Below are 15,618 nucleotides of genomic sequence, written 5' to 3' on the forward strand. Positions count from 1 at the left end.
GAGGGAGCTCTTCTTAATATTTTGACACCAAAATCATGTCGATACACCTTACCGACTGCGAGTAAAGCCACCCACGCTTTAACTTGACAGACTGTAGATTACGTGTTAGGAGCATACATATAAATCTATGAAGATGCTTGGGTACTTAGTGTATCGGTAGGAAAATCCTGTATGGATATCCATATAAATACTTATAACAAAAGGGATGCTCTTGGAATTCGATTCAGAAAACATCTCGAATTCTAATAGGGAATCCATAAAGAATACATCACATGGAAATCCATACAAATACTTTTAGGTTTTCTATGTGGCAAATTTTCTTCAATAGAAACTATTAGGAACAATTAAATACTTAGAGAGGGTCTATAGGGTTCTATGGGACATTTAATGGAGGGAAGCAATTTTAATGCACAATTATACTTTCCCAGTGGGCACAAAATTTGGCGACGTCTTTACGATAGCGTTACGATATCTTTACGACATCCTATGTCCAAGTCGTTAAGGTGTCTTTACGATATAGTAAATAAGTCGTATGATCTGACAATGTTTTTACGATATGGCAAAGACACCGAAACGTCATGGACATAGAATGTCATAAAGACGTCGTAAAGATGTCGTAACGATGTCGTAAAGACGTCGCCAAATTTTGTGCCCACTGGGTTGCGATCAAACAATCCATGATTTATGATATTTGTCAATATAATTTGTTTATTACAATTCATTTAACAAGTCAACCATTTTTTTCATCCATGCACCCCTGTGCATCAAATTCAAGTGATTTCGAGCAGGGGAAAAAATGTTTTAAGAAAATGAAAAATAAAACCGTCAAAATCGACATCTTTTCCTTTTTTTACTTAAACAATAAATGTTTAAATGAACAAAAATTCAACAATCGGCTCTTATAGTTTTGTTAAAAATTAAACGCTGAATTTTTCTAAAAAAATATTTAAAATCGCTAATGAATTGCGCCCTACAAAAATTTTGAGACCCGTTTTTTCATTTCACCCTACTGTGCACCGGTACGCACTGCTTTTCTCATTTTTCTTCATAATTTTCGGTAGCGGCTTTGCATAACGTATCCCCAGTGTATTGACCGTATTCTTGTTCTATCTCGTTCTCTTCTTATTTTCAATTTTCTCAACGCAGCGCAGTCAACTACTGTTGTCAAATGTCGTACTTTCAACGATTTGGTCTCCATGCGAAACTGTTAACTTTGTGTAGGTAAACGGATTGACGATGTTTTTGTTTCAGCGATACTGCAACTATTATATTTAAAATTTCTCTTTGAACGGGAATGCTGTAAAAACATTCAAAACGTATATGAGTAGGATCTTATCCTTTCTTCTGGGCAAAGAATTTGCAGATATAAAAATGTACAGATTTTAGAATGAAATAAGTAAATGGAGACGACATAAAATTGATAATTTCTTTACATATAGTCAAAGCTGTTATATTTTTTATAATTGAAGTTTTACCTAAAAAACAATACAATTTTTATGCCATGACCGTTTTAGATAAATTACTATCATCTACTGAATTACTATGGTCTGTGATATTCATCAAACGTAACTATTTGCTTAAAAATTTATTATTATTAGTTCTTCGCTGCTTTTAATTATCGGGAATAAGATATAATTATTTTCTTGTCTCTTAATTCTAAACAAATGTTGCACTAGTTTACCGGGAACTATATTAATTGCTTAAAATAATTGATTATCAATGCAATATTACAAGTGCAAATTTTATCATTTTAAATAGGCCCGCGCTTTTGGGACATGCGCAATTAAAGAAGACGTGTTCTTGGTTCAGGGTTCGGTCCATAACATACGTCACGTAATTTACTCGGTTTTCGAAACGTCGAAAACTACCTATTTTACGTGTTTAGGTCAAAATTGTTCTTTAGTTGGGAATTAGAAGCTTTTTTTAGACATATTATCACTTCTATCCAAATTCTGTATATGCTTAATTATTTAATTGGAGTTAAAAATCATGTTCAATGCTATCTAAGTACAACTATTTATTATGTTTGTTCATAAGAATATAATTTGTTAAATTTTTTCTGACGCACTGAAGGATTAGATGAAATTCTTTCATTTGCTTTCGCGATGCGAGAAACAAGAAAAAAAAACTCTTTTGTACCAGAATAGCTTTAGTTGATTCATAAAAGTATATATGTGTGTGCGTATTTCCAAAAGCAAAGACTACCTTAATTTAACTTTTTTTAGACAATAATAAAGCTGAATAAAGATGCTATAAATTAAATAAGAGAAATTTGTAATGTCTCAGATAAAGCTAATAGTAACGTACTCGTATTAGGGATAGTGTACATATAATATTATAAAAGTTTTTCGTATACAATAATCAAGCTTCATTTGTATTATCATAAAAAAACACATTTTGCAGCCATTATAAAGAATATAAACTCGCTTTTATCAACGTATCATGTATAGTGTATATGTAATATAATAAGAGTATCTTAATATATTGAGTATCAAATACTCAAACTATGTTTTATCTTAAAAATAAGCATATTTTTTAACTAATGTAGACTCTTTTATCAGTGTCAATTCTTATTAGTTTTGAGATCAGAAACTTCAAATTATTTAAATACTATAATAAATTATTAATACTCATCAGTCTTACTTTTATTCTTATTTTTTAATGAAAAATAAACATGAACTATTTTCTTTGAACGTTCTTAAGTCAATCTGTTTGTAATTGGATTATGGACACACGACCAATTAAAGGAAAGTCTTTCCAACTGCGTGGTTGAAGCAGGAATTTGAGAAAGCTTTAAAGCAAGTTTAGATAAAGCTGGATATCGCGTTTGGCGAACATCCAAAAAGTGGTAGGAGATTTGATTTCCTTCGCCAAAATATGCCAAAGAAACCTTTCTTTTTTCTATATTCGAGAATTTCATTTAAGCAATTCTTGTCAAAATTTTCAAAAAGAAAATCATCGATTTTTTAAGGTAATCTATATCATTAATTTTACTACTCGATACTCCGGGTGTGAATAGTTTGCTCTGAGTCCATATATGCTGAGGGCTTTTTTCGACAAACGGGTTCAGAAACTTTAACAAAGGCTCGTATCTTTACCTCGAGCTCTTCATCAAACAAAAGCTTCTTGACGTCTTGTTTCACTGAATATTATCCATCTACGACGATTGTGTCTGTCCCTAAAATGGGGCACGTGACAACTACTCGCGGGACATCTAGTCTAGTCGCCAAGAGCTCTAGTCTCCGGGACATCTAGTCGCTGGGACATCTAGTTGCCACGCGTAGTCTCCAGCACTTTCTCCTGCAGAAAAGTTATGTTGTAAATTATGAAAAACTAATCATGAGAGACTAAAAACTTTTAATACCGACTTTTTCATTCTTTTAACCATTGCTTGCCACACCCCTGTGGAATAAAATACTTGCCACGCCGGGATAAGTTTTTACACCAGTGATAAAAACGGTTCTAAAAAATAAACTACTGAATGGTTTGACTTAAAATTTTGTTTAGAACATACTGAAAACTTGCTTTAAAAGATAGTGGAAATAATTATTTTCACGTTAAAATGCGCTAAAATTTTTAATGAGACTTTATTTGTTCTATTAGTATAGGTAAGGAAAAAATAGTATTAATTTTTCTACCGACAAAAGTATATTTATTCTGAGGAATGAAGGGAGAGATTTTGTGAAAAAATGAGCTACCTATTTTTAGCAAAATAACTCATTTTATTTATTATTTAAACTGCTTTCAAAGTACATTTTTATTTAAAATTTGTAAGGTGAAATGTAATTTGGAAAATCTCAGCATTAAAGAGTATTTAGATACTTTTTTATGAACCTGTAAAGATCGACGTACATAACAACTCTGTGATCAATACACGCTGGGCGTAAACACGATGAACATCCTCTTTTGGTCTTTCTGTTATCTTTTCTTTTACATCAAGACCATCGTGAAGAACATGGCAAACTAACGGATATTATTTCATAAAGTTAAATATCTATACTTAGTATATCTTAAGTTGATAGACCCTCAAAAAAAAATATAATCCAAAATATTAATTTAAAACGCACTTGCCACATGGGGGTATTTTTATACCACACGCAATTTTAGACGGCTATAAAAAATATACTAATCGACCCAGCGTGATACTATTTAGCCTGGAGTGTAGTTGTACTCTCCAACTATTGTCAAATGTTCCTATAGACCCGCTTTTATTGTATTTAGATAATTCCCAGTGGGCACCGGGACGTCCTAAAGACGTCCTTAGAATGTACATGTACGTCATATGATTTGACATCTTTAAGACATCCTTTGGATCTTTTCATGTCCTTAAAAGCTCCTCAGGACGTCCTTAAGACGTCCGCCGAAAGACGTATATAGGACAAGTTTAGGACTTGTGTGCCCACTGGGTTAAATGTAGGGAAATATAGGCTTGTGGTATTGTTTACCCTGCGGTGGCAAGCAAGGGTTGAATTCAAAATAAATACAGGTGTCGTCCACTAAAAAGTTTCATTCGCAGGAAACAACATTAGGAAAACTAATATTTTCGATAGCACATTGCAGTTAAGAAAAAGCGATATTAACAAATTAAATGATAAAATTCTAGTTGTAATAAATATCAGTTTATAGAATATAAGTTTCAAAATAGTTTATTAAGTGCGAAAGTGCAATGAGGGGAAAAACATTTGAATATCATACTTTGCGAAAATTTCATTTAAAATAGGAAATTCAGTATCGAGATTCATTAGGATGAGTAAATTGCTAAATCTCTTAATTTATTTTATCTCATGAAAAACTCTGCGTTCAGTTTCCCCACAGATCCATGTTCTATCCCCGCCAGCGCTGCTTTCTTCTAACATGATTTTATTCAGCTTAGAATATGATATTAATATCTAGTTGTATGTTTAATGTATAAAATGTATCATGGATGCAACTGTAATAAGAACAAACGGTTCTTTAAAGAGCAAAATTTTATTCATAAACAATTTCTTAGGACTTCAAATTTTGTTCTAAAAAAATCTGTTTTCCTTCAAACGAGACTACCAGTAATAATGTTGCAATTTTAGAAAAGGGTTTCTAGCGCCTAGGCTCACCAAGCCTGATTTATGATTAAAATTGTGATTTAAGCTATAAAAATACACTTTTCAATGGAAACCTAGATTTACTATAGATTCACCATTTTCGAACAAAATTTAAATAATAAAAACAATGGAAAATACCTAAATTGGCATTAAAACAAATTGAAAACGCTATTTAATCAAATATTCTAGAATATCATTCGTTATTCGTTATGGAAGGAATAAGAACTTACCTCTCCCGTAATAGCTGACATGTGTATGCCACATTAGCATCCATTGTTATCCATATTGTCCATATTGTGTATTTTCTTGTAGAAACGTAAAAAAATTAACAATAAAATATTACAATTACAAACCATAACAAGGAATACAAGATTTCTTGAATATTCAAATAATAAAAAACTGTGCTTGGAATTATGTTGCAGCTGAACCTGTGTGGAAAGAAATTTATGAAAAACGCGACTCAAAGAAAGGCGTAGCCGGACGTCGGAAGAACCTGCTCATCGATAAATGTGTCTGCAAAGATGCGGCATCCTACTGGCGTAACCTATCAATGCCTTGAAATGATTACCGGAAAGCTTTCGATTGGACCTCCCATAGACTCATCGTCTGTCGTTTGGAAAACTTCAAGGTTCATCCGAAAATCGTGAGGTGCATAGAGAGATTGATGCCGTTTTAATGAACCAGATTTACTATCCCATCTGGAAAAAATCGTATGACAACTAACAAGGTCACCTTTCAGACAGTTGTCTTCCAGGGCAACACCCTGAGCCCACTCCTCTTTTGCCTAACATTATTGCCACTATCTTTATCAACTCATCCAACTCATGCGGGAACAAGCTACATCCAAAGGCACAATGCAGCACTAAGAGTACTTTATAACCATCTCTGTCACTCTTACGGCATTAACCTTAATATCGCTCCTCTAAATGCTCCTAGGGAAATAGGGTTAATTGTCCAAAATGAGAAGAGAATTGTTTCTGTTGCACACTCGAGGCCTGACACGGTTTTTCTTGACTTCGAGAAGCGAACCATGGTGGTTATCGAATTTTCGGCAACAGCTGACAAAAACACCATAGCCAAGGAGAATGAAAAGAAAAAGAAGTATAAAGACCGTATAAGAGAGTTCCAACAATTGTACCCGGAATATTCTGTTAAACTAATTGTCCTCATCATCGGCGCTCCTGAGGGTGTTAAGCTTTCACTGTTTAATAGCCTGAAAAGCATCCCTGCGTGTCAACAATATGCTAAAACACTTGGCAGGAAAATATAGAAGGTGGTTGTCTTTGAGTCGCTCCGTATCCTAAGGGTGCACGAGACTTTTGCCGGATCGTTGTATTGATTCCATCACAGACTGTAACCACCTAAATCATAGTCGTAAGACGTGGTTATGGCTGAAATATTACCGGAATTTCGCAAGGATCGGATGCAGTTTTTCAGATTTTGCTGAATATTTTTAGTATCTTATGTTTATTTTGTTATGATTTATAATATAACGTTTTTATAACTGAACGTTTTGGAGACTACGCGTGGCGACTAGATGTCCCAGCGACTACTTGTCCTGGCAACTAGATATACTTGCGACTAGATGCCCCAGCGACTACTTGTCCTGGCAACTAGATATACTTGGGACTAGATGTCCTGCTCCGCCTAAAATGACTTGCAAATCACCACAAATGAGCAATTATCTTTCTAAACCGGTTGTTTGACCTGCTTCATAACTGTAGTGACATTTCCCGATGCTTCTTCATTCACAATATATTTTGTTTATAAATTACCGGAGTGACTGTTGCAATATAATGCCACAAATCTACAGTTTTTCCCATTTCCACCGTAGGAGATGCGTTGTGTGAAACGACGGCATAAAAATCCGTATCAAATCCCAACAATCTAGGAAGAGTTGTTGATCGCCAATATTGTAAATCATGCACACTACATTTTTGGTATTCGCTGATCAATTTTTCCATCCGTCTATTAATAAAATGCTTCCTTTGTCCATCGGAGTATTTGGTTTGATATGAATATCATATACTTTATCAAGCAGAGTTGTTGACAACGCTTTCCTTGATGGAGACTTATAAGCTGGTCTTAATTTTTGAACAAATCTTTTTAAATGATCTGATTCTACGGCACCAAAAGCTACATTGGTCCCAAAAAAAAATTCGGCTAAAGACAAATTCATATTATTAACTTCTTCTATCCTAATGATCCAGAGCTGATTATATTCCTTAACAGATTCTCTACAATTTCGTTGAGTAGGATTTTCAAAAACCAACTTAAACAAATTTTTGTAGAATCTATTAAAGAATAAAATCAGCCCTAGATCATTGAGATTAAATAAGAATTGCAAATTTCCTTAAACTTAAGGTAAAACACAAATTTCTGAAAAACTACTGTGAAGAAAACAATTTGGACCTGAAATATTTTTTTCTAAAGTTCGATATAAATTTTCGTGTAAAAATAAATAGAATGGACAATAAGAAAATTTTCTTTGATTCAATCAAACATTATTAGAAATGCACAGTTTTTGGATTGAGATAGCAGAGGAACATTCTAATATCAGCCCAGAATGATTACAATATATAATGAACAATCAAAGCAATAGAAAAAATTATCGATTAAAAAATTATTTTGCTTGTGACACTCGAGGCACAAAACCAAACTTGTTAAGATGATATGTGCTCAAAAGTTGATAACCTTTGAAAGTCTTGTATCTCTACTGACACTTGAGAATTTCCTTCTTTCCAAAAGAGATTCTTGATCGAGATCCTCATTTGAAAAAAATCGATTAATCAATTATTATTAAATTTTTATTGCTACCGATCAATTTGCGAGGAAATCTTCTAGCATCTCTAACGACCGTACTGCCTCAAACAGAATAGAAACCTTACATCTTGAAGTTCTTTCACATAAATTGTTGGTAAATGATGCGTAGTTTCATTATCTTTATTTTCCATGACTACTTGACTCCGATTTTCAAAAAATAACCGTTAGTATAAACCTTCGCAGAAGAGTAATCCATTATAAGTAGATGCAGAACTACAGTTCTCGAAAAATGATGTCGCTTCACTTTCCACATTATCGAAGGAAACATCCTTCGAGACGTCATTTTCGTCTACATCGTTCGTTACCTCTGCAGATGGAAACTTAGAGACATTCCTAAATATTAGAATAAACATATTGCAAATTTTTTTCAAAACAGCACAAAAATGTATTGCAATATCGTACAAAAAAGTTACGCCAACTAAAGTAACCACAATTCAAACTTTAATTGATGAATAGAAGTCGAAAAACAGTATCGAGGTTTACTTTGAAATTTTTACCTCATAGTTAAAATATTACATTTTTCAGAAAATACAAATAATGCAAAATATACATTGGAATATTTAAAAACAATTTACCTTATTTTCAAATTTTACAAATTTATGCTGTTACCAACCTGTCCATTGCCAACATCTTTTTCTTTTTGAAAGCCAACTATTGTCCAATAATTCGGCTGCGGATGACACGTCTCACATCAAAGAAGAAATCTCCAGACTCTCTTGTTCTAACATGAAATTAAACTTTTGCAGTAAATTATTGCTTTTTTGTATTGGAACTTCTCTGTCAGTACTGAACTAAAATAAAAAGCTAAAGAGGTCATGTTTACATACCTTGAAAACTATATACATCGGCCCGTTTTTAAATTTAATGCAGCCGGTGATTGTTTTCTTCGCGAAACATTGGGGCAAAACATAACCTCTAAAGATTTGATTGCGGTAGTGATTATTGTTTGAAGGGTGGAAATTTTTATTTTGTGACATGTTTTTGGTGGGGAACTTGAGCTATATTTTAATTTCTCATTTTTAAACAAAAACACCTGAAGTTTTAAAACTTTGCGAAAAACTACTTTAATATAAGCAATTTATTCTAAAATTATTAAGAAAAATCACGGTGTTTTCCCTACCTGAAAAACCCCGAATATATTAGGGAAATCCTTTACACCTGGAAAAACATGGAAGTATCAAGGAATTTTTTTTTAAATTCATGGATTTTTTTCTACAGCGCGGTTGATTTTTTTATTGCAATATAAAACTGAATAAAAATGATTCTTAATTTATCAAAATGGCTTTGTATTACTGTATTTAAATATACTGTTAAAAATTTGTTAGATTTTTTGTTAGAAATTAATTTGTTTAACTGAATTTTTCACTTGTATTTTCTTTAATTGATCGTTTTCGTCAAAAATTCCAGTATGCGGTTAAAATGTATCTTTTTTTTTTTGAAAATTTAATCATTTGTTTTCAATTTTTCTCTCTTGGACTGAAATATTTTTTGGGCTGCAATCTTAATTAGAAATTGTAAGGAGATTAGAAATTGAAAAATGAGAATCTAAGCAAATTCTTTACCTTTAGTCCTGACATCTCGTCTCGTAACCTCAAGGGCACTGCGCGACTGCTCTCACTTGCATCGCAGCGTTGTTTTCTGAGGTTTCCTCTGCGTGGCGCTAGCATCCAGACAACATTCTTAAAGTTACCGCCGGAACGCTTATGAACTGCTACTGAAAGAAGATGCATTTGAAGCCACCTTCGGCCCATGTAAATGAAAATTATTTTATTTTTTTAAGTTTTTAACGCTGCAAGAAAAATTATTGCGATTACGCCTTGTGTTTTTAATGCAAATTTCAACGTAGCATCCGAATTTCAACAATTTGAAACTTGATCTTGCTGTTTTTTTTATTTTTTGAAGAAGGAACCGAAGGGGGACTCAGTGGGGTCTTTAAGAGTACTTTGTAGAGGCTCCTTTCGGTTCCTTCGATCCGCCAGGGTTGCCACCCGTTATAGATCCTCTCTTGACTTTATTAGTAAATAATCAGAAAGATCGATATATATTTTTGGCCCGCACGAACTCAGAAAATCTAACTCAATAAAGAATGTTTCAGGAAAATTTGTATTATGTTTCCTGAGTGTGGATAGAAAATCTTACTTTTTTTTCAAGTTTATTTTGTTCTATGAAAGATAGAAAGGTTTAATATTAATTCAGCCTATCAGCGCGGCACTGCCACCATATCACTTAAACCCACGGTCCACTTTTCCACTCACAACGACCCAACTTTAACTAATGTCATACAGAGTTTGATTACGATGTTCCATTAAAACCGCGTGCCGAATTGACAACTGTCTGGGCACCGGTCAGAACTGACGAGCGGCCATCTTTTCCACTACCGGCATGATTGCCACGAGGTGGTGGCTATCACATGGTCAATAGGGACGAAATCTATTCTACCAATGTGATCAGGACTCGCTATTGTTATTGTTATTAAAAATATTTTAAATAAACAGTCATCCGTAGCAAGTACGCGCCTGAATAAGCGGTTTTTTGTAATGATTATTTTAATGCAGCTCGATAGTAGTGCTTAATTAAGTAACTTTCTCAATAATTCGAAATTAAAATTATTATTAAATAATAACAGAGAATGTTGATTCAGAAACAAAATATAAAAAGAACTATTTTGCGATGTTATTTTACTATACTGTAATGTCTATTAGAAAAATTCCTTCCTTCCATGAATCTCATTGGATTTGTTTTTTAATTTGAATTTTTGTAATAATTGTTTTTCACAAAAACAGACTTACTTGGCTTGTATATTAGATAAGGTTTGTCGCGGACGAATAATGTTTGTCAAAAGACTCTTTTAGAAAACTGCAACATGATTTAGCAGATAAAATAAACTCTTTCGATGGAAAACGCTAAAATTTGTGATTTGTTTATAATGTTGTTATTAACAACAAAATTATTAAACAGTTATATTTTTCTTCAGCTATTTCTTATAATTTAGAATTAATTTTAAAGTTGGTTGATAAGAAAAATAATACTTTAGAAAAAAATACAATTTGTTGATTTGAATATTTATAATAATGGCAATTGTTAACTAATGGTTATTCTCCATTCTTAATACTACTTCTATGAGATATTTAGGTATTTTTAATAAAAATAAAGTTTTTTGTTGTGTTTGAGCACCGTATTAAAGTAATTGTTTATATTAATTGTTCATAACAATGAACCTAAATCTTAAACATGAGATTCATTATCCTTAAATATATCTGCAATCATTCTGATAGATAGCGACTTCTCTTAAGTCTTTTCTTCGAAGAAAAAAAGTATTCGTAAAATGTCTCATTTTGATGTTCTATTTGTTTAAATAATAAATTCCACAAAGTTAAATTAAAAAATCGGACCTCGAGTGAGCAACAGAAACAATTGTCGAGAATATAAAGTTCCAGTATATACGGCACTTCCCATTCTCGACAATTGACTCAATTTCCCTAGGAGCATTTAGAGGAGCGATATTAAGGTGAATGCCTAATACTTAACTTAACTTAACTATACTTAACTTATCCCTTTGCGCTCCTTCTTTCACCATATATCCTGGCGTTCTCCAGTCTGCCCCTAATGTCCGCCTTAAATACCTTTCTTGTAAACTCTAAATATTTCTCCTTTCTTTCCATCCCCATATCTGTACTTCATAACCTAATACTGGCCATACCAGCGTATCAAATAACCACATTCTCCTTCTCCAATTTTTTTGGAACCTTCTTTTTCCTATTCCCCATATCTGTTTCATTACCCCTGCTGCCATTTTATCCTTTCTCTTATATGAGCTGTATGCTCTCCATTCTTTTGCAAGATCCATATTCGTTTGCAAGACCCCTATTTTATCTCCTCCCCAACCTTTTCTCCTCATTTCTTCTTCCAAGCCTAATGTTAACAAATTAAATAAAAGTGGGCTCAGAGGAGATCCTTGCCTGACACCTCTCACCAACCAGAAACTATCTGCTACTTGCTCTCCTACTTTTGCACTGCTTTTTGTCTCTCTAAAAGTATACACTATTAACATCAGCGTCACCCTCCTATAATCGTTGACCTCCTCTCCTTTTACTTTTTTTACTATTGGTATAACTACTCCTTCTTTCCGTAACTCTAGCCACCCCTCTCCTCTGCATACTCTATTACACTTTATCCATGCCCATTCCTCTAGCTTCTCCCCTCCATAATTCCATACTTCATGTGGAATCTCATCTATACCAAGTGCCTTTCCATCCTTCATTATTCTGACAATTTTATCTACTTCTTCCCTTGATATGTCCTCTTCCTCATCTATTTCTCTACCATATTTTCCTCCACTTTCTTAATTTCTTTCTGACCTCCGTTTTTTCTCTTTACAGTCCTTATCCCACCCACTTTTATTCCCCCCTTTGCTAGCTTCATTTTTGTTTTTGTTTATGCACTATAATCCTTTTTTTATTTCTCTTCTAATTTTTTCCATCTCTTCGTCCACATTTCCCTCTCCCATTTTGATCTTTCTGACCTTTTCTTTAAACTTTTCTTTTCCTTCCCTTGACCAATCCCCTTCTTCTACACTTTTTACATTTGCTGCCCTTTTATTCATATTGCTATTGTAGGTCGTGGTAAAATCACAGTAGAAAACGTAGTGTTCGTGCAAGCCCCAACCCCACAGACAATAATAATATACAATATAAGCGCTGCCTGGGCTGTGGTTAGACTGTAGTAGGCCCACGAAGGTACAGGTCCCTCCTGTGCCCAATCCTTTCGGTTATTATCCACCCTACTTTAATAATGGCTATTATTCCGTCATTCTTCAGGTACCTATGATGCCAGCGAATTTCTTATACCCTCCGTTGGGTATCCATTCCCCAGAAGACTCGTATCTACCGACTGCTAACGTGGGTTGCAATGTTCAAAATCAGTACATCCAAGCCCAGTGCACACTACCGCCGGTCGCGCAAGAAGAGATGTGCTTTACGCTTGTTGGAATTGTAATGAGACAGGACACGATGTCCGTGCCTGCTCGAAACAAGAGAGTAGTTCTTGCTTTAAATGTGGCAAATCCAGGTCCAATCACATTCAGCTTTCGTTATTGAGACCCCTCAGATTCTCTTCGATCAAGTAAATATGGTACTTGACGAGATGCGCCTACTCATTACAGTTTGTGCGGATAACCAACCACTAAACGTACTCTTTTGATCCCGGCTGGTGCTCCACTTTCTAGGCAAGCAAGCTTTTAAGAAGTTTAGAACCTTACTGAAGAAATAAGGTGATCAGCCACGCCCAGGAATCATATACTCTAACAGGGTAATTGAGAAAATTGCCGGACGAGCCATTTTACCACTTAAGTTTTCAGGTATAAGCAAATTCTTCTGATTTGTTTTGCACCATCTTTTGTCTGTGAAGTTTCGTTTGGTTACGATCTTGCGAAATTTGTTAATTCCGATGATTTTCTTAATAGAAGAACTCCTCCTATGCTAACCAAGCTTCCTACCGTACACATGGTAAACCATCATATAATTATCGAGGGACATCCTCCCTTCAGACAAGCTTATCGGCGTTATTCTTCCAAAGTTGAAGAATCCTTACGAGAGTCCGCCCAAAAGTTTGAGAATAAAGAAATTCTCAGTCCGTGTAAGAGCGAATGTTGTAACCCCGTAGTAATGATCAGGAAGTCTGACGGAAATTACAGACTTTGTACCAATTTCAGAAAATTGAACAAGGTAGCAAAGAAAGGCGCGTACACAAAGACAATCATTAGCGCTATTTTAGATAAGCTTTCTTCTGCGCGATACATTTCTAAATATGACCTTAGGCATACCTTTCCATTTAGCAGGAGCTCCAGTGATAATTGTAGTGAGCGAAACCTTTGAAGAACACATTCACTGCTTAGACAGAGTTCTGGATGTGTTCATTAATACTGGACTTACTGTAAATCCAGAAAGCAGCGAGATCTGTTGCAGGCAGGTACGTTATCTCAGTTATCGGATGGTTAGAACAAGAATTCCACTAAATTTTGCGACTAAATCTGAGCCCCTATATGAATTATTAAAGAAAAATCGAAGATTCGATTGGGAAACGATCAGGGAAAGGCTTTCCAGGATTTAAAGTCAAGCTCTAATAACGACTCCCACGTTATTTAACCAGATTTTAGTTAACCGCTAACTGAGCAGGAATGCTTAGCAGTGGTATGGGCAAGTGAGATATTTAGGCTATATCCCTCGAGGGATATTACTTTATAGTGATTTCAGACCATAATTGTCCACGATGGCTTAATAACCTTAAAGATCCTACTGACAGGTTTGGTAGATGGATGTTTGATCCAGAGCAGAAGGTTGCATGTGCCATTGGAGAGACAGGTGATCTTTGGTACACCCGAAGTGTCAAGTTGTTCCAAGAGATTCCGTATCAGTTTCCTGACTGGGAGTTAGAGGACAATCGGCTTTATTGCCATTGCCCTGACCATCTAACATTGCTGTTTGATTTCTATGCCTGAAAACTGATCTTACCTTGGTAACTTCGCGCGAAGGCCATTAGTGAAGCACACGATATAACGACGTCTGGACACTTAGTTGTTGATAAGCCATTCCATCGTCTTTCGTTACTTTATTATCAGCCCGAAGTGTTCAACGATGTTGCAAAATATGTCCGAGCATGCGAAATCTGCCAAAAGATGAAGGTGAACCTGGCAGGTCCGGTAGGTCTAATGGGTAAACGGGTCAGTATGTCATGATCTTCCAGGACATATTTACCAAGTAGATCGAGGTCCCACCCTTAAGAAAAGCAAATGCCGTTAATGTCCAGAAATCGTTCGAAGAAGCTATCATCTTGAGTTGGTGAACTCCCAAAGTGCTGTTCACTGAAATGGCACTGGGTTTGTGAATAAGTTAATTTCAAAGGCTGCGTCGGAATCGCCTAATCGAGGAGTTTGAAAAACCGTCTCCGCTAGCTAGCATACTAGGCAGTCTGATAAGTCCCTGAAAAATGAAACACGGAGACGTTTTTTTGGCCAAAGTCGGTTTTATTTTTCAACATGCTCTCCTTTTAGGTCGATACAGCGAGTCCAACGATTTTCTAACTTTTTGATGCTGTCCGAAAAGTACCCGATTGGAAGGTCTCCAAAATACGCCTCAGTTTCAGCTATGAGCTCCTCATTTGAGTAAAAACGCTTACCGGTGAACCATCTCTTCAAGTTAGGGAACAAGTAATAGTCGCTGGGGGCCAGGTCTGGTGAATACGGTGGCTGAGGAACCAATTCGAAGCCGATTTCATGCAATTTTGCTTGTGCAAGTAAGCATGAATGAACAGGCGCATTGCCGTGATGATAAAGCGGTCTTTTCTTCTTCAAATGCGGTCGTTTTTCGGCGATTTAGATTTTTAATTGGTCCAATAATGATGAATAGTATGCTCCGGTTATGGTTTTACCTTTTTCAAGATAGTCCACGAATATTATGCCATGTGCATCCCAAAATACGGAGGCCATAACCTTTCCGACCCATTGTTGCGTTTTTGGACGCTTCGGAGCACTTTAGCCCGGTGGAACCCACTGTTTTGCCTGTTGCGTTGACTCAGGAGTATAGTACTGGATCCAGGTTTCATCCATGGTTACGAATCAGCGCAAAAACTCGGTCGGCTTACGCGAAAATAATGCCAAATTCTGCTGGGAAGTTGTCACACGAATTTGTTTTTGGTCCACTGTGAGCAAACGCGGCACCCA

The sequence above is a fragment of the Belonocnema kinseyi genome, chromosome 9, assembly GCF_010883055.1.
Source record: "Belonocnema kinseyi isolate 2016_QV_RU_SX_M_011 chromosome 9, B_treatae_v1, whole genome shotgun sequence".
Taxonomy (NCBI): domain Eukaryota; kingdom Metazoa; phylum Arthropoda; class Insecta; order Hymenoptera; family Cynipidae; genus Belonocnema; species Belonocnema kinseyi.